Genomic DNA, 24,397 nt, shown 5'->3' with positions numbered 1-24,397 from the left:
AAAACATTGAACTTATTCTCCATTCATTCATGCTCTAGATTACACGGGATTTTTTGAAATGGTACCACTAAGGAAAACAAAGAAGAAAAAACATGATGTAATTTTTTTTCACTCTGGATTCCCTAAAGTATTAGGTGCACGATCTTGAAAATTTTTCATATATGTACCTTCTGAATTAGACACCGCTTTACGAAATGAGATCCCTCGGTCTGAGGAAAGGGCCTGAATCCCTTCCTTCTCGTTCCCTAGATCTCCGAAATAGTCAGGTGTACAAAATCATAATTTTGTAGAGATGTTAGGGTATAAATTTATGGGTAAGTTTTTTTTTTTTTTTTTTTGAAATGAATCATGTAAGAAGGTGGAAATGAGGTTAGAGGTTTTCTCACACTAGAAAGTTGAAATTTTGTGATATCTATATCTGTATCTATCTATCTATCTATCTATCTATCTATTAAAATGCTACAATAGCAATTAAAAGTGCTTTTTTTACATGCTAGCAAAAGCTAGCTACCTTTTACAGGGTTACGCCCTGTTTTAGGGAAGTGCTGTGAAAAGACTGAGGTTTAAAGGTCGGGAGATGGTCTAAGTGCTTTATTACACATCTTTATTCGTTGAGTTGCTGGACTTAAGGAACTTTTCTTTCCTTAACATTTGGCTTGGAGAAGGAACGTTTACAGTTGACATATATTGATACAGTGATGAATACATTCTATGAATGAAAGACATACATTCGTTAGGTGTTAAGAATTACAAAAATGACAATAATAATAATAATAATAATAATAATAATAATAATAATAATAATAATAATAATAATAATAGTAGTAGTAATAATGAAACGGAAAAGTGAGGTTTTCAATTTTGAGAAAGTGATCTTTCAGTTTTACGTCCCACAGTCATGACGGTTAGGCTAAAGGAGACGGTGATTATGAGGAATGAATGAAATGGTGGAATGAAGAAAGTGGGAGGAAACGGGAGAACCCCGAGAAAACCCACGAGCACGGTGTTTGTCCACCACAAAGTCCACACGGCGTGAGCTGGAATCGAACCAGAGACCCCAAGCACCGGAGGTAAACGCTCTACCACTGTGCCACCGCGTCCCAATATACTGAGAAAGTGATGGAAATAGTATACATAATAAAAAACAACTATAGTACGTAGAAAAAGAGGCAAATTATGAAATAAGAAAATATAGAAACGATATGTAGTTTAAGATACAATTCTGCAGTTAGGTGATGATGAAAATGAAGAATGGAGTGAGGTGCAATGCACAAGACAACACAACGAATTTCATGTTAACAGGCGCATGATGTTATCTTCTTGCCTAGGGGGACTCTAGGCTATGATGTAAGACGGTGGGAACCCAAGTTAGTATACAAGGGAAACCACTGTGCGTGAAATGATGGGAAAATGAGGGGAAGGTGAATATGAATAGTGTAATAATCTAGAAGTAAAAGTGTGGGATCATCGGGTGGAAGTGTGTAATGATATAGCGTGAAAAGAAGGGATAATGGAGTGTGTACATGTCGTGAAGGCGTGGGATGTAGTGCTAAGTAATGCATTGTGTCAAACAGAAGAGGATGGTGAGCTTGCAAACGACTACGGATGTAGGAGAATCGGATGGTTTCGAGGTGATATTGTAGCGTTGGAAAGGAGATACGGGTGAATAAGTCACGTGTTGGGCTAGGCAATTTTATACGAAAGGCTATGCGGAAAGCGTGGCGTTCAAGGACAAGTAGCTTATTGTAGAATTTGTCGGAAGCGGCGATCCAAGCTGTAAAACCATACGTTAAGGTAGGGCGAAGGAAGACCTTGCAAGTGTTTAGAATAGTGTGCTGTGAGAGACCACAAGTTGTACCGGCGAGACGCTTTAGTAAATTAAGTCTATTATAAGCTTTTGTCGTAATTGTTTTAAGATGTTGCATCCATGTAAGATGAGTATCAGAAGTGATGCCTACGTAAGTTACTTTCCTGGTAGCTTGCAACGGAACCTGATCCACATGGAGAGAGAGACAACGTCTATTTCTGCGTACTTTAAATGTTTTCCTCTTCAGGAGAAATATGGTGGCCTGTGTCTTGGTAGCATTAATTGTAAGTTTCCAGTGTCTACACCAGCGGCAGAAGTCATCTATGGCGAGTTGCAAGATACGGTTGATATGTTGAATAGATGTGCCAAGAGCAAGAAAAGCAGTGTCGTCTGCGTACTGAAAGGCGTGAACGTGATCTGGGAGGCGTGGCATGTTAGCTACAAATAGAATGTATAGGAGAAGTGAAAGGACGGAACCTTGCGGGACTCCTGATAATAAGAAAATCGGATGAGACAGGCTATTCGAATGGTAACATACGTAAGGCGGTCAGAGAGAAAGTTAAAGATGAGACGTATGTATTCGGCTGGTAGCTGAAGTCTAATGAGTTTATGAATTACTCCGAGATGCCGCACTTTGTCAAAAGCTTTTTCCAAATCGAAAAGAACCAAACATGATGAATTCACTGAATTATAGTGTGTGTTGATGAGGCTGCTGAGGCGTAAAACCTGATCATTTATAGAAAACGAAGGGCGGAATTCTGCTTGGGTAACAGGTAGGATGGTTCCACGAGTGAGGTAACTATGGATACGTTTTACTAGAATACGTTCAAGTATCTTGCTGAATGTTGTTGTTAGTTGAATCGGTCTGTAGGAAGAGATTTCGTGAGGTGGTTTATGCGGTTTTGGGAACATAAGACTTTTTGAAGTCTTCCAGGACATAGGAAAGTATCCAGTACGCAGGATAAAGGTGAAAATATTTGCAAGAAGAAGTAGCAAGATAGAAGGACACCCTGGGATTGGGCGATATGTGATGTTCTCAACCCTGGTGCTGTATTTCGTTTGTACCGTATGGTATCACTGAGCTCTGTGACTGTTATGGGTGCAGTGATGGGTTGATTTTGGTTGAGTACATGTAGATGACTAGGTTGTAAAAAGTGGGTAGATGGGTTTATTCGATCAGTTATGTGTGGCCGGACCTCAGAGAATGGGGGTGTGAAGATTTTCTGGGGGTGATCGGCAAAACATTTGCTGTGTCTGTATCTGTGGGAGTAGCAGAGTTCCCAATCAGTATGGGGTATGGAGTGTTGCTGGACTTGCCGCATAAAGCGTTGAATCTTTTCCAGTATCTTGTTGGATGACTGGTGTTCGCTAGGCTATTGCAGGTTTTGACCCAGCATCGTAATTTATAAGCTTTAATGTAATTGTGCACTGTGCGCTGCAATTGTTTATGATGATGTAAGGATTCGGGATTTCTGGTGCAAATGTAATCTCTGAAAAGTTGACGTAAGCGGGTTGTCATATTCAGATATTGTGGTGGTAGGCGTGGCTGATATGGAGTGCATTTACTGGTTGGAATATAAAGTTTACTGGCTTCCTGGATGGAAGTGGTAATAGAATCAATAGTAGTATATATAGTTCCTCTTCGGTAGTGGGTGATGTAAGATGTGCTGTATGGTGCGTCAAGTAACTGTGATAATGGGTGCAGTTTGCTTTATCGAAGCGGTAACATGTACGTGACGGCATCTGCGTTCGAGGTGATGAAGTAGCTTGTAGTTGAAGCGTAAATTGGACAGGAGCATGGTCGCTATCTATTGTCTGAAGGACATGAAGGAGGCTATGGGTGGAGAGATTTGCGGAGGTGATGACAATGTCAGGCGTTGTGTTGGAGATAGGCCGAGTAGGCTTTGGGAGAGGATGTATGATTCCAGTTGTACTTGTGGTTATAAAAGCTACGAAAGTGACACGATCCAGATGTGAGCGACTATGGAGATTGAAATCGTACATTATGATATAGTGACGGTATGTGTTTGAGATATACTGAGCAAACTTAGTCGGAAGAGGGTTACCAGGACGTACGTAAATGGTTGCAAACGTGATGCTGAGAGATTTGAAATATACAGTGGTGATGAGATATTCAGGTAACAGGTTAATGGAACAGTGATGCTGACGATAGGGGAGATGCGGAGAAAAATCAATTGCTACGCCCCCATTTGCTCGTTGTGCTGGGATTTGACTACCTGCCCTGAGTATAGTGTAGCCTGGTATGCGACATGGAGTTGCTTTTGTCAAGAATGTTTCAATTAGCAGGAAGACTTGATACGTTCCTCCAGAAGGAGAGTTTCAATCAGGAGTTTGTTTGTGGGAAATGATCTGATATTCAACTACACAAAGTTCAAAGCCATGATGTAAGAATGATTAACTGGTATGAGTGGTTGGAGATGCATGAAAATGTACTGTATTACCAGAATACGTAGCTGTGAAATTGATATGAAATGTTGTTTTGGCCGCAAGAGTAATTTGCTGTAAAATGTGTGGCCGTATGAAGGGGTGAATATTCTGGAATGCCAGAGTGAAAAAGTTAGCAATTGATTTAATGTGACAGGGGTGTCAGTGGTAGGCGGAGTGGAAGGGACAACGGATGCCGTACGTAGTAGTACAACTATCTCGGGATGGGCTGTTGTTGGTTCCGGCTTGGCTTTACACTTGTAACTATAAGTGGGATGGTTGTCAGGAGCACTTCGCTGGCTGGTGTAAATTGATGCAGAGCGTGTTGAATGGGGTCCAGCACAATAGCCGCACTTGTAGTTGTTTTCACATTCAGATGTCGTATGGGTATTGTATTCCTGACAGCGCTCGCAGCGTATGGGCAATGGTGCTAGTGAACGCGATGCTTCAACTCTGTGTTTTCGATTATAAATGTATGCCCCATGCGCAAGTAGATCGCCAATCGTCTCCTGATGGGGAGTAAGAATACGGAACATGTAGGTGGGTCCATGGTCGTTACGGATCCTAAGTACTTTAGTAATAGAGTAGCCATCGAGTTTTAATTCCTCATGGATTTCATCGTCTGTGTATGACGGATCTACTCCGCGGATAACCACAGAGAGAAGTGAAGGCCGCCGTGGTGGTTGTTTGCGTGATGTATCCAACAAACGAGTGATTTCGGCGTTCGCCCCGAAAGTATCTATTGGGACCTTGTTGCGAATTGTGGTATAAAGATCAGGGTCCGCTGTTTTGAGAATGTACCCATTCCAGGTATGAACTACTTCTTTGAGAGCAGCACGTGGTAGATATTTTCGAAGTTGGAGTGAGACAAACTTCTCATTGGAAAACTTGCTGTCGTAATGACAGAGTAATAGAGAAAAGGTTGGAACATGTAAATTTGATGTTTCGGAAGCTCCTATTTCCATAGTGTCAGTACCATAGTCATCGCGATGATGTTTTTTTCTTTGGTGGTGAATGCTGCACACGTGCAGCATAGCTGTCTTTATACTGAGGTGATCTGGATCGAACGGAGGTCGTGGATTCTACAGATGCAACGGAAGTAAGAGAATCTCTCCCTGCCGTGGCCTCGCCCTCATGGGACATACAGGAAGTTTGTCAACGTTTGCCAGATGTCGTGCGTAAATTCGCCATCTGTAAAGACCGTCCGTTGGGCGACTGCCCAGATAGAAAAGACTAGCGAGACTAGTGTATATATGATGAGATGTGTGAGTGATCTCAAGGTGGGACTACCCATTTGGATAGTAGTCCAGGTAAGACAGTTCCCCTATTAATGCAGTGACACTGTACACCCTTGGCTGAGATAAGTCTGATGAGCAGTGTCCTGTAAAAACGCGGAGAAAAGACCACGATCAGGAAGGTTTCTACGAAAATCATCACCGTTCTAGGTAAGTGGCGCTTCAGAGGCGAAACCTCTGGAAAAGTATGAAAAAAGCGCCTGAGCTCCAACCTATAACTTTAACTTTCAAATCTTTCATTTACGGTTATGTGTGATTTCACGTTTAACAGAGACAAACATTTTAATTATTTGTACTTTAAATAGTCTTAAATTAGTTAACTATATCTTTTCCTTAAAGTTTATGATATAAAGTTATTGTTCAAAGCCTTTGTATTTTAATAAGCCTTCTCTAAAATCAATGTATATGAATTGTGCTTCCATCTTCCGAGTTCTTTTAAACTATATGCTGAGGACGTTTATATGTTTGTGGTCAATCTTTCGACAGTGAGATCTCGGAAACTACAGGCTCTAGAAAGATGACGTTTTCACTGATCGATTGGAAATTTTGCGTAGATTGTTCAGTTCTAATTGAATATTTTTAAAAAACATGACTATTATTTCTTTATTACATTTTATTAGGGTACACTGGAAGCGTTGAAATTTAATAAAAAAAACTAAGGCATCATATCCTATACGTTATATATTCCAACACCATATAGTTGTATATTGGGGTCGTATTTGTCTCAGGCGTTTGTTTCATGGCCAAATAATAATGGAAAAAGAAGGATAACCATTGCTCCAGTCTAAGATGAACCTTTATTTTTGGAGTGTTTTGCCCAATGAACAACATATATAACTGACAACATACTGCATGCGAGAAGAAAGAATACATGAATTAGAAACTTCAACCGGAAGTAGGCTCAAAATCTTGCAAACAGTGCGAGATATTGAGAAAAAATAATCGAAAAAAATCTCCCCTTTATGCTACCCCTTGGCGTATATTAATCAATATGTCTTTCACTAGTATCTGTAAAGGGACATGAACAGATGTTGTGAGGAATGAGATTTATGCTCATATGCGAATGATGCGCTGTGTAGAGAACGCAGGTTCAGCTAGTACTTATTTAAAAAATAATATGATATCTCACTATGTAAATTCTATATATACACTACTTACTTCCAACATAAAAACATAAACATATGAAAAGAGAATTCATGCAATTACTAGTAGACATATATACGGTATTTACATTTGCTGAGAATGCAAATAAATCCATTTTCAGTTAATAAACATCGATGTTTTCTCACTGCAACTTTGAAATTTTCATCCCACGTTATCTAAAAAACAATACCAATCTTGCATGAGGTTTCTTGCTAACGATAGAACAAAAATGGATATTAGAGCAACTAATTAGCACACAAATAACCCATAATTACATTTTAATTCTTTTGATCGGAGTATTATAACCCTAGGATTATAGCTATAACTTTAACCAAATCCCACAATTTATAAAGAATACCTACCAAACGGTAGCAGCCTAAAAATCGGAACTAGAGCATCAATTAGCGGATAAATAGCCCATAATTCTCGCGTTTGGATTTTGTCGATCAGACCATTCTGAGCGAATGGAGGGTTCTAGCTTGATGTCAAGCTAGACTCGCCCACTTTGATTTCCATTTCCCGCTAAAGAGTACGAGAACAAAAAATGGGAATAGAGCAACTAATTAGCCAATAAATAGCCCATAATTATGGTGTTTGATCTTTTCGATCAGACCATTGTCACGGGGGAGGGCGGTTCTAGCTCGAAATCAAGCTAGATTTGCACATTTTGAATCCTATTTCCCGGTATCCGTTGGGAACCCAAAAATTCGCATTAGGGCAACTAATTAGACGTAAAATAGCGCATTATTTTGAGATACGTTAATGTCGTTTCAGTGTTGGTGGTTGGTCTAACTTCACACGGGTACAACACGCTGCAAGTGAGTACTAACATTTGATATACCACCTGCTTTGGCCACAATGGTGCACACTTAGGTCATTGGTATACCCATTATTTTCAAGTAGATATATTTCCGTTATCTGATTTGCACAAAACGTGGGACATGATGCGCAAAACTCTACAGAAGGAGTACTAATATTTGACTAAGTAAGAGATTTGGTCGGCTCTGTACGCACTTGGGATATTGGTATAAGCACTATTTTCAATTGGCGCACAAAACTCAACAAAAATGTACTAACATATGACATACTAAGAGATTTGAGTGGCGCTGTACGCACTCGGGATTTTTGAGCACCCACTATTTTCAAGTGGTTATATTTCGGGTATCTGAGTTGCATAAAACTTGGAACATGGTGCACAAAAATGTACAGAAGCAGTACTAACATTTGACATAGTAAGTTAAGATATTTGGTTGGGGCTGTACACACTTGGGATATTGGTATACGCACTATTTTCAAGTGGTTATATTTCGGGTAACTGAGGTGCACAAAACGCGGAATATGGTGCACAAAACTCTACAGAAGGAGTACTAGCATTAGACATAGTAAGAGATTTGGACGGCGTTGTACGCACTTCGATATTGGTATTCGCAATATTACAAATAAGTAAACCTATTATTTCGGGTACCTAAATTGCACAAAGGGCCGCGGTGGCTCAGTGGTAGAGCGTTCACCTCTGGTGCTTGGGGTCCCGGGTTCGATCCCAGCCCCCGCCAAGTGAATTTTGTGGTGGACAAACACCGTGTGCGTGGGTTTTCTCGGGGTTCTCCCGTTTCCTCCCACTTTCTTCATTCCACCATTTCATTCATCACTCATCATCACCGTCTCCTTTAGCCTAACCGGCATAACCGTGGGACGTAAAACTCAAAAATTTTTTAAATTGCACAAAACTACGGACATGGTGCTCAAAACTCTACAGAACGAGTACTAACATTTGACATAGTAAGAGGTTTGGAAGGCGCCGTACGCACTTGGGGTATTGGTATACGCACTATTTTCAAGTGGTTATATTTCATGTATATGAGTTGCACAAAACTGGGGACATGATGCACAAAACTCTACAGAAGAAGTACTAGGATTTAAAGTAGTAAGAGATTTGCACAGCGTTGTACGCGCTTGGGATATTGGTATACGCACTGTTTTCAAGGGGTTATATTTCGCGTATCCGAGGTGCACAAAACTCGGGACATGGTGCACAATACTCTACAGAAGAAGTACTAACATTTTACATAGTAAAAGATTTGGTTGGCGCTGTACGCACTTGTTCAATTGTTATACGCATTTTTTAAAGTTGTTATATTTAGGATATCTGAGGTACACAGGACTCGCGACATGGTGCACAAAACTCTGCAGAAGTAGTACTAGCATATGACGTACTAAGAAATTTGGTCGGCGCTGTACGCACTTGTTCTATTTGTATGCACACTATTGTCAATTGATATCATTTCTGGTATTTGAAGTGCACAAAACTCGGGACATGGTGCACAATACTCTTTAGAAGAAGCGCTATCAGTTGACATACTAAGAGATTTGGTCGGCGCTGTACGCAATTGGGATATTGGTGTACGCACTATTTTCTAGTATTTATATTTAGGGTATCTGACTTTCACAAACTACGGACATGGTACACAAAACTCTACAGAAGGAGTACTAGTTTGACATACCAAGTGATTTGGTCGACGCTGTACGCACTTGAGATACTGGTATACGCAGTATTTTCAAGTGGTTATATTTCGGTCATCTGAGGTGCACAAAGCTCGGGACATAGTGCACAAAACTCTACAGAAGGAGTATTAACATTTGACATACTAAAAGATTTGGTGTCCGCACTTGGACTATTGGTACACGCACTATTTTCATGTGATTATATCCCAGTTACCTAATGTGTATTAAACTTGGATGATCGTTCACCAAATTCCACAAAATAAATGCTAACGATTGATGTAACTTTTGCCGGAATTGGTGTTATTCGAACTCCAGGCTTGGCATACGCACTACTTTTAAGGAATAATATCTCTGGTATTTGAGGTGTACAAAACTCGGGAGTAGTGCACAAAATTGCACAAAATAAAGGTTAACGGTTGATGTAACTTTTGCCGGAGTCGGTGTTATGCGAACTCCAGGCCTGGCATACGAACTATTTTTAAGGAGCCTTATCTCTGTTATTTAATTTGCACACAACTCGGGAAGTGGTGCACAAAATTGCTCAAAATAAATGCTAACGATTGATGTAACTTTAGTCGTAATCGGTGTTATGCGAGTTCCAGGCCTGGCATCCTGGCATACGCACTTTTGAGGTGCACAAAACTGGGGAAGTGGTGCACAAAATTGCACAAGAAAATGTTAATGATTGATGTATGTTTTGCCGGAATCGGTGTTTTGCGAACTCCAGGCCTGGCATACGCACTATTTTTAAGGAGCTATATCTCTGTTATTTGAGGTGTACAAAACTCGGAAAGTGGTACACAAAATTGCACAAGATAAATGCTAACGATTGATGTTACTTTGGCCGGAATTGGTGTTAGGCGAACTCCAGTGTCTGGCGTACTCAATATTTTCAAGAGGCTATATCTTTGTTATCTGAGTTGCACAAAACTCGGGAAGTGGTGCACAAAACTGCTCAAAACTCGGTCTAGAAATAGATATAAGTTTTTCTGATTTTCCGGTTGGACGAACTCAGTTCTGGCATACCGTTGAAAAATTTAAATATGAAAAATTTTAGGTTTCTTATGGTGCATAAAAGTAGAGATTTGGTGCACGAAACTGCACAAAATGTGCACAAAATTTTGTTATAAATTTTGTTTGAATCGGTTTCTGACGAACTTCAAGTTAACGGACCTGCAGAGGAGCCTGGGCGCACGAAAGCAAGGAAGGAGGCCGAACTAGTTATATAAATAAACTGCATTCGTAATTACAAGTATTACGAGTGTTGTAAGGAATAGGTGTTAAATTAAATATCGTATAAACAGAAAGTAGCTATTTTCTTCATGACCTCGGTGTTGATGGAAATACAAAATACAAAATAACTATTAAGTAAGAGTTGTGGTTCCACTAAGAACAAAGCTAGAAAAAATATAATAAAACACTCCAATATTGCGTAGAAGTTTTGCTGAAAATGAATATAAGTTAGTGAGAATTATTCTTATTCTCGTTACTGCTGAGAATTTGAATATTCAATGCTTCATCTGAAACCGCAAAAAGGGCCAGACAAAAGGACGGCAGGGCAGGGGGGAGCAGTGTGAAGTATGTAGGTTTCAAGAAATGATGGACAGCAAACAGTGTTGAGAATTACAGTACTAGATCAAAAAAGAATAATTGCATTGTGAGATTATAATGAAGAGCACTCCTTACCTTGTGAATTTGACTCCTTTAATGTTAATATGAAATAAACACGTATTCTACAATACCATAAAGACTGATCACGCAAGCAAAAACTTAGCTGGCACGAAACACAAACATATGAGTTCGATTGTTATTATCTCTTTCATTGAAACAGCCTTTTATCAGTACTGTGACTAGTTGCTATTTGAACTTTGTTTACGTATCTTCAACAAAACACATTTCTCGGTAGTTCTTGAATCAATTGGGAATAGCGTTACTTCGCTACAACTTCTGGTATCATTCATCAAATAAAACAATACGTTTTGTATCGCTTAATAAAATTTCTACAAATTATTGAATATACTATATCCAAGCATGTATATTCTCATAGTTGGGAGATGATATCAGACAATAGAGCTAAATATACATACATGTAGTTGGAAACAAAATGTTTTTGTCGTACTATTATCTCTCCATCTCGATATAGGAAACCATTTTGTGGTTTCACAACATATTCTGTTGATATTTTTATTCTGTTATTATTCGTTAAACACTTATACCGGTATACTTGAACACAATCGTCTCTTGAATCATAATATTAAGGATATTGTGATAAATATCTTAAAGTTTTTTGAATAAAGGCTCATTATTATACACAAAAGGCGTTAACAATAGAACGAAAAATGAAATAAAACGAAATCTTTGAGTTTTACGTCCCACGATTATGCAGGTTAGGCTAAAGAAGACGGTTATGATGAGTAATGAATGAAATGGTGGAATGAAGAAAGTGGGAGGAAACGGGAGAACCCCGAGAAAACCCACGCACACGGTGTTTGTCCACCACAAAGTTCACTTGGCGAGGGCTGGGATCTGAGTTGATTTTAGATTAGCGTCCCTTTCAGCAGCGAGGCTATATGAGAAGTGGATCTACTGATTAACGTGGAATCCCAACCACATGAGCTCCCGCCGGCCGAAATTCGAATGCTGGATTTCTCAGTTGGTAGGGAACTATACCAGGATATAAGTAGTAGTGGTCCCTCCATATCTCACTGAGTAAACAAATTTTGGCGGGTCAAAGCTCAATGACCTATGGTCGTGGCCCAGGGTCATGACCTAGGGGTATCTATGATCAAACCTCTATATTTTGGCAGAGGTAACTAGGATCAACTACCTTAAATTTTGGAAATTGCCAAAACTAAAGGTTTGTTATGGTAATGAACAAACTCCATGGCTCTGGATAAGTAGAGTAACAAATAAAACACAGTTCTGACCAGAGCAGAATGAAATATATTAAAAACTATACTTACAATGTGTTACAGTTTCAAGGACCTAACGTCCTCTTCATCAGACACAAACACTCGTTTGTGTCTGATGAAGAGGACGTTAGGTCCTTGAAACTGTAACACATTGTAAGTATAGTTTTTAATATATTTCATTCTGCTCTGGTCAGAACTGTGTTTTATTTGTTATGGTAGTATAAGATCACGGTATATCGAGATAGAGAGATTATAGCACGACAAAAAAAATGTTTCTAATGCCAAAAATCGAAATTTCGGAGATTTTGACCTAATTTATCCGATTTGATGAGGTCTTATTAACTTATGCGGTTATATGGGTATGTATCCTCGTCGCCAAAAGTGCCTTTACATCGCCGTGACGGGTATGTGACACCGCAGTACTCTAAGGAAGGGATGGTTGCATAAGAAATTTTGATTAATTTTGAAGAGTTTTTATTTTGACTAGGGAAATAACGTAGGTATAGGGAGTAAGGGCATAGATTTAAAGCATCAGTGCACTGTCATCTCTGAAAAGATTTGTATTCTCAGTTTTTCAAATTATTGTCTTATATGTTAAGTTAAAAACTGCTAACAACTGCTACTAGCGCTTTTCACTCTTCAGGAATTTACTACGACATGTTCGGGCTTGAATTATTTCATTCGCCTCACTGTAATTATTTGTGAATGGAAACTGATTACGCTGAACATGAATATGTTTCGTTGTCGTAAAGCAAGGGCCGTAATAAATGTAGATCAGGTTCTTATTATTATATAAAACACATAAGTATTTATTCCGTGTATAGAATAATATAATACAGTAACTAAGCAACATCATAATCACTAACGCCCGCAGGATTTTTTCTAACAGGGGTGGAGACCGATATAGAGTTTTTCGTTTTATTCCCTATATATATTACGTTAACAGTCATAACACTGATAACGTATATCGTCTTTCGCCGCTGTAGGCTATTAGTCAGAACACTTATCTCCAGATATGTCGAAAGAAAAAATAAATTGATATGAACAGTGATGTGATTAATTTTACTGCGCCCTGGATCGATCTACCTTCGATTTACTCATACTCCCCCAGGCCCCCTGCCCCAGGTATTTCAGCTGCTGCGTTATATATACGGTTCTATGTCAAAAGGGCCTGACAAAAGGGAAAAGACCGAAAGGCCAGAGTCAATATGGCCCGCAACAAAAGGACCCGAGTCAAAACGGCCCTGCTTCAAACGGACCCGGGTTGAAAGAGGCCCCGCTACAAAGGGGCCCGAGTCAAAATGGCCCATGTGAAAAGGACCCAGGTCGAAACGTCTCCGCAACAAAAGGGCCCAAGTCAAAAGGGCCCGAGTCAAAATGGACCATGTTACAAAAGAGCCAGACCACAATGACCCCCCAACAAAAGTGCTCGAGTCAAAAGGTTTCCGCAACAAAAGGGCAGGAGTCAAAATTGCCCGAATCAAAACGACCCTCATCAAAAGGGTCCATGACAAAAGGGCCTGAGTAAAAAGGGACTTGCTTTAAACGAGCCCGGCTGAAAAAGAGCCCTGCTACAAAAGAACCCGAGTCAAACGGCCCGGGCTAAAAGTCCTCCGCAACAAAAGGGCCCGAGTCAAAAGGGGCCGAATCAAAACGGCCCTCATAAAAAGAGCCCGGGTCAAAAGAGACATACGACAAAATAACCCGAGTCAAAAGGCCCCGGGTCAAAAAGGGGCATCGCTGCAAAATGGCCCGAGTCAAACGGCTCGGCGTCAAAAGGGCCCGGTTCAAAAGGTCTCCGCAAAAATGGGCACGAGTCAAAAGGGTCCCACGACAAAAGGGCTTGAGTCCCAAGCGACCTGCGTCAAACGGGCCCGGTTCAAAAGGTCTCCGCAACAAAAGGGCCCGAGTCAAAAAGGGCCGAAACGAAACGCCCCTCATGAAAATGGCCAGGATCAAAAGAGTCCCGCTACAAAAGAGCCCGAGTCAACTTTCCCACGTCAAATGGGCCCGGGTCCAAAGATCTCCACAAGAAAAGAGCAGAAGTCAAAAGTGGCCCCTCTACAAAGGGCACGAGTCAAAAGGGACCCGCGAAAAAAGGGCTTGGGTCAAACTTCTCCGCAAGAAAAGGGTAGGAGTCAAAAGGGCAAGTATCAAAAGCTCCGCGTCAAAAGGGTCCCACGACAAAAGAGCCCGAGTCAAAAGAGACCTGCCTGAAATGAACCCGTCTCAAAAGGTGCCGCGCTACAAGAGGGCCCGAGTCAAAATGGCCCTAGTCAAAATTGCCCGGGTCAAAACCTCTCCGCAATAAAAGGGTTTGAGTCAAAAAGACCCGAATCAAAACGCCCTTCATTTAAAGAGCCCGTGTCAAAAGGGTCCCACGACAAAATGACCCGAGTCAGAATGCCCCGCGTCAAACGGACCCGAATCAAAACACCCTTCATCAATAGGGCCCGAGTCAAAGGTTCCCAGTACAAAGGGGCTCGAGTCGCAAGGGCTCTGCGTCGAACGGGCCCGAGTGAAAAAAAGCCCCGCTACAAAAGGACCCGAGTCAAATACCCCCTATCAAAAGGGCCTGGGTCAAAAGGTATACGCAACAAAAGGACCCGAGTCAAAAGGGGCCGAATCAAAACGCTTCTCATGAAAAGGGCCTGGGTCAAAAGAGTACCACGACAAAAGGATCCGAGTCAAAAGGGCCCTGCGTCAAACGGATCCGAGTCAAAAGGGGGCCCGCTACAAAATGCCCGAGTCAAAACAGCCCCGCGTCGAAAGGGCCTAGGTAAAAAGGTCTCCGCGACAAAATGGCTCTGCGTTAAAAGGGCCCGGGTCAAAAAGGATCTGCAACAAAAGGAGCCGAGTTATAAGGACGCTGCGTGAAAAGGGTCCGGATCCAAAGGGTTCTGCGACAAAAGGGCCAGAGTCAACAAGAAACTTCGTCAAACGGGCCCTGATCAAAAGGAGCACCATTACAATAGGGCACGGGTCAAAACGGCCAGGCGTCAACTGGGTGCGAGTCAAAAGGGCCCTGCGTCAAAAAGGCACAAGTCAGAAAGACCCCGCTTCCAAAGGGCCCGGTAAATACGGTTCCACGTGTAAAAAGCTTGAGATCAAAGCAAGAGTGGAGATCAATCATGCAAAAGAGGATTGTGTCCCCTTAGTAAGTTGAAGTGTTTATGCAAATGAAGGAAATATATCTGTGGTTATTAATAAGAAATAGGAAATTTGAATGATAATATTAGTTTTGTTTGCTTGTTGATTGTTTTGGAACAATCGCTATCGCTTAAGTCGTTCTCCATGAAAGTTTGCTTGCACTCCCGTCATAGGCGGACTGGGTGTATTAGGGCCTAGGCCGCGGTTACTATGGAGGGAGCTCAGACTATAACACCAATTTCTAAAATAACGTACAATCAGTGGCGCAACGAGCTATGAACTCGGGGGCCCATGCCCTCTCCGAAGCAAACCTGATCTATCTTATACAGCAGCGTTGCAGACAAATTTTGGTGAAATTTCAAAATAGATCAAAGCATAAATGAATATTAAATTAAGTCAAAGCACTGTACGAAAGGAGAAATACCCAGTGAAAACTCCTACATTAATTTCTTAGAGTAATAAATGTTAGTAAAGAGTGCGTCATTTTATGCAAAAATAAAGATGTTCAAAATATTTATTATAGCGCAAATTTTAAAACTTGTAACCGTTAATAATAGGGAATTTGTGAATTGGAATTTTCATTTTAAGGTTTTTTAGCATGTTAATAATAAGGATAACTAAATTGCTTGTAATGAGGAGAATTCAAAATTTCAATTTTGTCCACATCAAATGGTGCAGCACGTCGTTTGCAGACTACTGTACTGGATATTCTTGGCCCCTCCCGAAATAAAATCCTGGTTGCGCCACTGCGTACAATGAACATCTGCGATGAGCCATCGCGTTGTGCAGTTGTAAATTCGTTGTTACTTGATAGTTTTTGCAAGCTATAATTTATCATTGGTCGTTGAAATTTGATGACACAGCAAGCACAGAATTTCCAGAAACAAACTTTCAAGAGAATATTTTATAATTATTATTCCATTGCCACAGGGGTGTCTAAAAAGTCCCCTGACATGGATAACTCTGTTGTTATCAGAGTTACAACAAAATGTAAGAGAGGAAACCGCCTACAAATATAATGTTTTTAATAGACAGTAACTTCATTCATTTATGTTGTGGGTCCGGGTAAATGGTAACGTTGCATTTTCATGTAACATTGAGCGCATATAGAGTGTACAGCCCAAACGGCTTGTCCGATTTGAAAAATTCTTTCACTTTAGATTGAAAACATCATATTTGGAGACCGTTTCCCCGCCTATATTTTGTTGTAACTCTGATAATAAGAGAGTTACCGTATGTTACGGGACTTTAGAGACACTCTGTATAGCAGCTGAAACACTAAGAAAATAATAGCGAATAACTTTTACTATGGAATGAACAAGGCAGCTTACTAAAAATTGTAACACTAAACAACTAATAATAACTTTTGACTGTGGAATGAACACGACAGTTTTACTGAAAATGATAAACACTGCTGAACCACGAAACAACTAATAATTTTAAAAAGTTAAGATTCTTTGCAGTTCAGCTTATGAATCGCGGAGTTTCTGAATAACTTCGTTCACAGACACTAAATTTAACATGTCTCTTTCCATATTCATTAGCAAAAATGTGTCCAAATATCTTCACACAAACTAGCTCTGAGATTTGTTTACTCTAACTTTAACTTTGAGAAGCACCTTCCACATGTCACTTGTGTGCATGGTAGAGACAACGCATGTTTGTATACAATGTATAAATTGTTAAAGCAACTAGACTGACGGAAATTGGTGCAAAATTTTCCCTGCACATGACAAACAATTTTTATACAAGGTGTTTGCAGCATCATTATCACTCTTACCGTGAATCCCGTCCAAAGATATTCCATCTTCCATAGCATGCTCAGATGCATAATCATCATCATCTTCTACAGATTCAGGGGCATCATTCTCTTCAGGATCATCAAAAACGAGAACGTTTTGTGACAGTGAAATACACGACAGAGAACTGCTGGAGCTCTTTGTATATTTTCTCCTGTTTTATATGTAGTTTTTTTTTCGGAAGAACTCTGAAAACTCTTGCAGATACACCATTCTTCTTGATTTCTGAAAAGTCTTTAGGTTCCAGTATTTGGAGTTCTTTCGGCTGCTGAAATCTATCACTGACACATGTAACAGCTGTATTCAGAATTTTCGTTGAAGTTTTTTCATTCTGAATAAATCATTTTCACTTATATTTAAGTTCTTTTCCAGTTCATCTGCTCTCCTGGCATTTTCTTTTTCTTTAAGATTCTTCTGTGCAAAATGTTTTTTTCCATTGCTATCTCTACACCAGATTGCGCAAGCTGTTGATTTATTTTCACACAAAATATTTTTGTGTTTTCGTAAAGCATTAAACAGACATCTTTTGCCTCTATTTTCTTCTGAAGCTGCTGCTGCAAATTGTCTAGAAATCTCCAGGTAGTAAGATAGTCCAAACCGTGAGACTGCAGGTATTTTGAAACAGGCTCCGTTTCCGTAAATAAGTCCTGAAACATAGAAGTCCTCATTACAGTGTTAAATTCTGTCCATTTATTCAGCAAAGTTTAGCTTAAAATTTTCATTTCGCATTAAAACCCCTGTTCTGTACATTATCACTGAGGAACAATAAAAATGAAAGAAATCTTGATGATAGACAGTCATCCTCGTCTTGGTTTCATGTTTCGTAGCGAAACTCATTAGTGTCCACTACTGCATTCAGTGCCTTGTTTCTGCTCCATCATCGTGTTGTACCAACTTGTTGAACTTTTCGTAGTCTGTCATGTCCCTCGTGGCTTGCATCAATCATTTTCTTACAAACATCCTTTCTTTTGTAGTATTCAGACAGAACATGGCACTGGTTTCAAATAAATTTGCAGCTTCAGGTATCTACTCAGTCGAATTTGTCATAACGAAATTAAGAGCATAAGCCATGCATTGGGTGTAAATGATTTCAGGATTATCCTGCTCCAGTAATGCTTTAACTCCTTAATAGCATCCACTGAAGTTAGCAGCTCCATCAAAAAAGCAACTTACAATATCATCACAAGCATCAAAACATTTTTGTCACAAAGTACTCTTTTGATTTCATTATAAGTTACTTGTCTTGTAGTGTCATTGTTTACCACTGGCGTCTCTGGCATATACAATTTGGGGAGGACATCAAAGAAAGTTATTTAAATGGTACTATCTAGCCCAACCTGTTTATTATCTTTAATTCCATTTGTTACATTTCTGCTTACCTTCACGGACCCCGTGAGGCATATCAAGAACTCTGTTACACAGCCTGAATATTATATGACAAATAAATATAATTATTATCATTTATATGTTATTCTGCCGTTAGTAAATAAATTAAATTAGAACAAAATATTGAATATTTTGTACTTCAAAATATTGGAGGGACGCGTCCCCATCGTTCCCCCGCCAGAGACGCCCAAGCTGTTTACGACAACTACTAACAGCCGCTAAATACTTGACCGTTTATAACGCAGAGAATTACTATAGCCAGCTGATTAAGCCCTGAAACATCTTGGATAGAATCAACCATTATGTTGAAATGCCCGCTTTCTTGGCGTCTTCCACTGTTTTCTCCTGTTATTTTGTAAACTTTTTGATAGAAAATAAATTTTTAAAAATGCGTTGTTTTCCCATTTTTGAATTATCAAATATAGACCTACAAGGTGTATTAACATCCATAAAGAACCAATCAGCCTGTGGTTAAATATGAACCCAGCTACAAACCAGGCACCAGTCTTCAACCTTGAAAGGGATGCAACTACCCTACATTATGAAAAAAGGTCCCAGGTCCCAACAGCTCAACATGATGAAAAACATGCCTAGGACCGCAACTGCTCAATGAAATGAAAGAAGGGCCCCAACTGCCCAATATAATGAATAAAGGTCCCAGGGCCCCAACTTCTCAATGTAATGAAAGAAGGACCCAACTGTCCAATATATTGAAAGAAGGGCCCAAGGCCCCAGGTACAAACTAAATCACAGTTTCTGATAATAAAAGACCATAGTGAAAGATGGACCTAGCCACAAATCTAGTAACGAAAGGACCCTATTAAAAAAGATAACTTACTGATTGATGGAAGGGTGGAAGAGGAGTGTGTGTTGGTAGCATAATAACACTGAGCTACCGAATTATTTAGCTCTCTTTTGTTTTAGCTTTTCTTTCTCTTTCTTTCTTTATTCTTTCATCATTGTTTTCTTAGAGGGCCTAGGCCGCGATTGCGACCTAAGGGCCCTGGCCAGTCCGCCCCTAACTACCGTCTTTCTGAGTTTGTATTCTCGTGACATAGCTCAATCAAACTTTATCTATTGCTGACTTTTCCCTTACTTCTAGAATTCCATTTCTACTCCTGGATCAAAGTATAAAAATACATATTAGTATGAAAAATATTCTGTGGAAAACATTAGATTAATTTTGCTGTGAGAAGACATGTCGATCTGTATACAGGGTTACTGAAAAGTATTGGGACAGAACAATAATAACGACATAAATGATTTAGTGCACATCATGGCAGCCATCTTGAATTCCGAATATTGTATACCACACAATATTTTTAAATAGAAAGAGGTATGTGTTGAGTTTTGATTTAGAGTTTAACGTCCCGTTCAACAGCGATGCTATATGAAAAGAGGTATGTGTGTCACATAAATTGATACTAGAATCTTCGTACAAACTACATTCATCGTCCGTTTCAAAAGCATCGGAGTCTACATTATTTATTATTTCCATAATTTCTCCGGACGAAAATACGCCACTATCATAAGAACCACGACTTGTCGCGGTGGTATTCATTAGGGATGGCCTTTTTAAAAAATCTGTTTTTCGATTTTCGGAAATTTCATTTCTCGTTTTTTCGTTCGTTTTTCGAAAAAAAAAATGTTTTTCGTTTTTCGGAAATTTTTTCGTCTTTCATTTTTCGAAAAAAATTGTTTTCCGTTTTTTCGAAAAAATTTTCGTTTTTCGAAAAAAATCGTTTTTCGTTTTTTCGAAAAGATTTTTTCGAAAAATTCCTTTTTCCTTTTTTGATGATTTTTCGTTTCTCGAAAAGTTTTCGGAATTCGTGGAACGATAATGTGGGAGGAAATGGGAGTACCCCGGGAAAATACACGGACACGATGTTGTCTGCCACGAACTTACTTGGTCTGGGATCAAATGCACAAGAGGTAAGCGTTCCTACACTGAGCTACCGTGCTCCTTGGATTTAGATCTAATGAAAGGTTGAATTGATTTTGAGTTTAACGTCGCGTTCAGCAGCGAGGCTATATGAGACGTGGACCTACTGATTAACGTGGACGTTCACCTCTGGTGCTTGGGGTCCCGGGTTCGATCCCAGCCCCCGCCAAGTGAACTTTGTGGTGGACAAACACCGTGCTCGTGGGTTTTCTCGGGGTTCTCCCGTTTTCTCCCACTTTCTTCATTCCACCATTTTCATTCATCTCTCATCATCACCGTCTCCTTTAGCCTAACCGGCATAACCGTAGGACGTAAAACTCAAAGATTTCATTTCATTTCATTGATTAACGTGGAATCCGAACCACATGAGCTCCCGCCGGAAATCGAACGCGGGTCTAACACGCCAAAGGCGCGTACGCTAACCGCTAAGCCACGGATGAGCTCGATCTAATGAAAGGATAGTGTGTAGTGCTACTATTGACGAAACTCATCCAATCACGACCAAAATTAGTATGGTTATGGACTGCAATGTATTTAGTACACATGTTAAATATTATGGTGTTTGGGACTTTGTTTCCAGAGTTATTGCTAATCAAATTTGTGTTTTAAGTTAGTGATATCAAGAAATTTCACTAAGTCGCATTTGATTAAACTCAAATGATCTTGCCTAAAGTTGGTAGGATCGTAAATATTGACAAGCTTGGTATGCATGGAAGCTCATATAAAATATTATGATGTGCAGACTTTTTGTTCCTGAGTTATTAGCTATCAATGTTAGGTTTGGAATCAGTGAAATCAAGAAATTTCATTAAAGCGCGAAAGATGGAACTCATCCAATTTTTACCAAACTTGGTAAGGTGGTAGATCTTGACGAGCTTAGTAACTATAAAGGTAACCAAGAAAGATCTGTCGCTTTTTCACCCAACACCTTCAAACATCGATATTTAACCTAAGACATACCTGGAAGATCAAAAATAGTCTCCTTCTGCCAACGTTTTGGAAGGCCATGTATTCCATCGCGGTAGAACTTGGTGGGCCGTGAATCGAAAAAGGTATCAAGTGCATTTTGCACCTCTACTAGGGATTTCAACTGGTGTCCTCTAAGCTGATTGTCCAAGGAATGGAACAGGTGGTAATCGGACGGTGCAATGTCCGGGGAGTATGGCGGATGCAATAGTGTTTCCCATCCAAAGTGTAGAATGGTGTCCCGGGTTATCCTAGCCACGTGGGGCTTAGCTTTGACCTGTAAGAGGAGGACCCCTTTGCGATTCAGAAGTGCTGGCTCTAGAGTCTTGTTTTTTTCTTTTTTCTTTTTCTTTTTCTTTTTTTTTTTTTTTTTTTGAACACGGCTCAATTGCTGACAGTACAGAGTTGCATTGATGCTCTGACTAGCCTGTAGCAGTATTTTTTCTCAAAATACTGTTCAGAAAATTTGGACTTGAACTTAGTTAAATGAATAAATTTCATTAAAACGCGTTAATCTCATCCGATATTGGCCAAAGTTGATATGGTCATAGACTTTAACAAGTCTAGTACGTGTGCGAGCTCAGCATGAAATATTGTGATCCACAGACCCTTGGTTCTCGGTTCTTAAGGGATATAAATTAGAAATAATAATTCACAAAGGTAAACAGTGTAAAATTTATATTTTACAGAATATTAAAAAAATAATTATTTACTAGTGATTATTAATGTGTTATCGACAATATGGCATTACTGCTGAATCGACGGATCAATTTGAAAATCGAAAAACTGGAACAAAATATACTGCATTCGGTTATATTTGGTTGGATTACATTAAGTTACGTTAGATTATGTTATTAGATGCGCAGTTTTACTATACGGATCCATAGTATAAGTAGGAGTAGCAGCAGTAGTAGGAGGAGGAGTAGGAGTAGGGGTAGTGATAGTAGTAGGAACGGATTAGAAGCCCCACAGGGGTTTGTTGGTTTCTGTTCTCGACATGAAATGGGCAAATTAAAGATTTGCTCAAATTTATCTATACATTTTACAATCTATGGATTCGTATAGTAAAACAAGTGTACCTCTCCGCGAAATAGTCCATCCGTCTCCACATACAGTGCCGCTTACAATATCAAAAACAACCAGCAAATGCAATCACTATCTGAGCTTTTGCTATTCCCCTTACCTGACATTCAATCACTCTTCCTCATAAACTTAAATAAATTCTCCAATTGACCCGGTAAATTTCCTAAAATTAGTCCGGCGATACAGCAATTAGCCCGACATTATATTTTATAATGTAAAAAAAGACTAATAAATTACCAAATAGAAGGATGCTGTATAAACTGATCGTGATAGTATCAGGCAACTCTGTAATAAATTGACTTTTAACAATTGATTTTAACAAAATATGAAACATGAAGTGATTATATGTACTGATACTAAAGACTTCTCACTAAGATCCCCCATTCATTTATCTTATTTTCTATAACTAATTAAGTCAGTATCAAAAACAATTTGATTGCTTTCAAAAATAGGCAATTTAATACTAACAAAATACTATTGAATGGTTTATTTGTTCTAAAGATGTTTTATATACGGTAAGACAAAGAACTAAGTATCTGACTATAATAATCTCATCAAATGAGAATTCAAATTTTAAATAGGTGGGTCTTCGTTTTCGTATTAGTTTTTACTGCTACTAACTTCAGTAGAAGAATACTACTAAGATGAAATATTTTTTATTTGGTTGTTTGTTGAAGTTCAGCGTCCCTTTTCAGAATCGAGCAAGACTATACAAGACGTGGACCTACATTATAAAGTGGAATCCGAACCACCATAACACGTTCAATGTTTTCACACTCGGGACCCTGTGCATCAAAGGAATACGCGCTAGCCACTAGACCAGTTGCAGGGCTTGAAATCTTTTCTTGGAATTATAAAATTATATATTGAAAAGAAACGTTTGTCGCTTCCTAGTACTTCTCTCGTTCTATGAGAAAGAAAGATTGTAACCAGAGATATAGTAAGTATTTATCACTTTCGGTTGCATTAAACTTAGAGATGGAAACTACCATTGTGGCACAGAATCCATATCAAAAACTGCTTCCGGTTATCGCCTTTTCTTTACTATGAAATCGGAAATGGTAGTTTCTCACTATTTCCGGTTTACATAGAGGGATAGCGATCGATATGACAATCTTCGAATCCTGGATTCATATATATAAACATATCTCATTATCTCTTATTAGTTTTGCTCTATGGTGATCACTATTGAAATTAGAAGTGGTAGTAAATTTCTACCACAGGATAAAACTTGGACATAGTCTATTGCGAAGGTACTGAATTCATGCTTCTCGCTTGCTCTATGGTGATCAATACTGAAACCGGGAGTTGTGATCAGGGGCGGATCCAGGACGGACTTCTGGGGGGGGGGATTGTAATACTGCTACTTAGAGCTATTTTTACGAGCTCCAACTCTGGGATGGGTTTTATTTATATATAAAATAGGAGTGTTCTCTTCTGGGGGGCGATCGACCCCTGGATCCCCCCTGATTGTGATACATTTTTTCCTGTTTTTGTAGAGAAACAAATTAGTTTCATTTCACAGTGTAAAACTGAGGCAGACTTGCAATCCATGCGAATTGAATGTTCAAAACTTCAGTACAACAAGTAGCACAACTAAAACTCTTGGTTGGAATAGGTTAATAAAATCAAAGATAGAATCTGTTCCTCGGATGCTGAATCCATATCAAAAAGCCATTATTAGCTATCACTTATCGTTTTTGTTCTATGGCGATAAAGATTGAAAGCAGGAATGGCTAATTTGAACCACTTCCGGCTTGAATAGAGGGTTAAGGGAGGAGACGGAATCTATTTTTAGGACGCTGAATCGATTTCAGAAAACTTCTCGATATCTTTTATAGTTATTGTTCTATGTATATAAGTATTGGATCCGAAAGTAGTAGTAAATATCAAGCATTTCCGTTTCAGAAGAGTGGTGCAGGTTATGAAGATATGTCCTCTTAAAACCCTGAATTGATTCCAGAAAA

At 39.4% G+C, this 24,397-nt stretch overlaps 1 protein-coding gene across 6 annotated transcripts in view; it reads right to left on the bottom strand.

The window, feature by feature from the left end:
• Positions 1-11,090, bottom strand: part of LOC145686307 (uncharacterized) — a 1,046,376-nt gene extending 1,035,286 nt beyond the window's left edge. For 2 of the 6 annotated variants that reach the window (XM_081759454.1, XM_081759456.1), the window contains exon 1: positions 10,879-11,080. The gene's annotated coding sequence lies outside the window, so the exon portion shown is untranslated. Of the gene's footprint in view, positions 1-10,878 lie in introns of all 6 variants that reach the window. The other 4 variants (XM_081759457.1, XM_081759458.1, XM_081759455.1 and 1 more) reach the window with 4 other exon arrangements.
• Positions 11,091-24,397: the final 13,307 nt, after the last annotated feature.

This window comes from Thermobia domestica, chromosome 5, assembly GCF_964235325.1.
Source record: "Thermobia domestica chromosome 5, izTheDome1.hap1.1, whole genome shotgun sequence".
Taxonomy (NCBI): Eukaryota; Metazoa; Arthropoda; class Insecta; order Zygentoma; family Lepismatidae; genus Thermobia; species Thermobia domestica.
The sequence above is the reverse complement of the archived record's forward strand: the minus strand, read 5'-3'. Positions and strand labels throughout refer to the sequence as shown.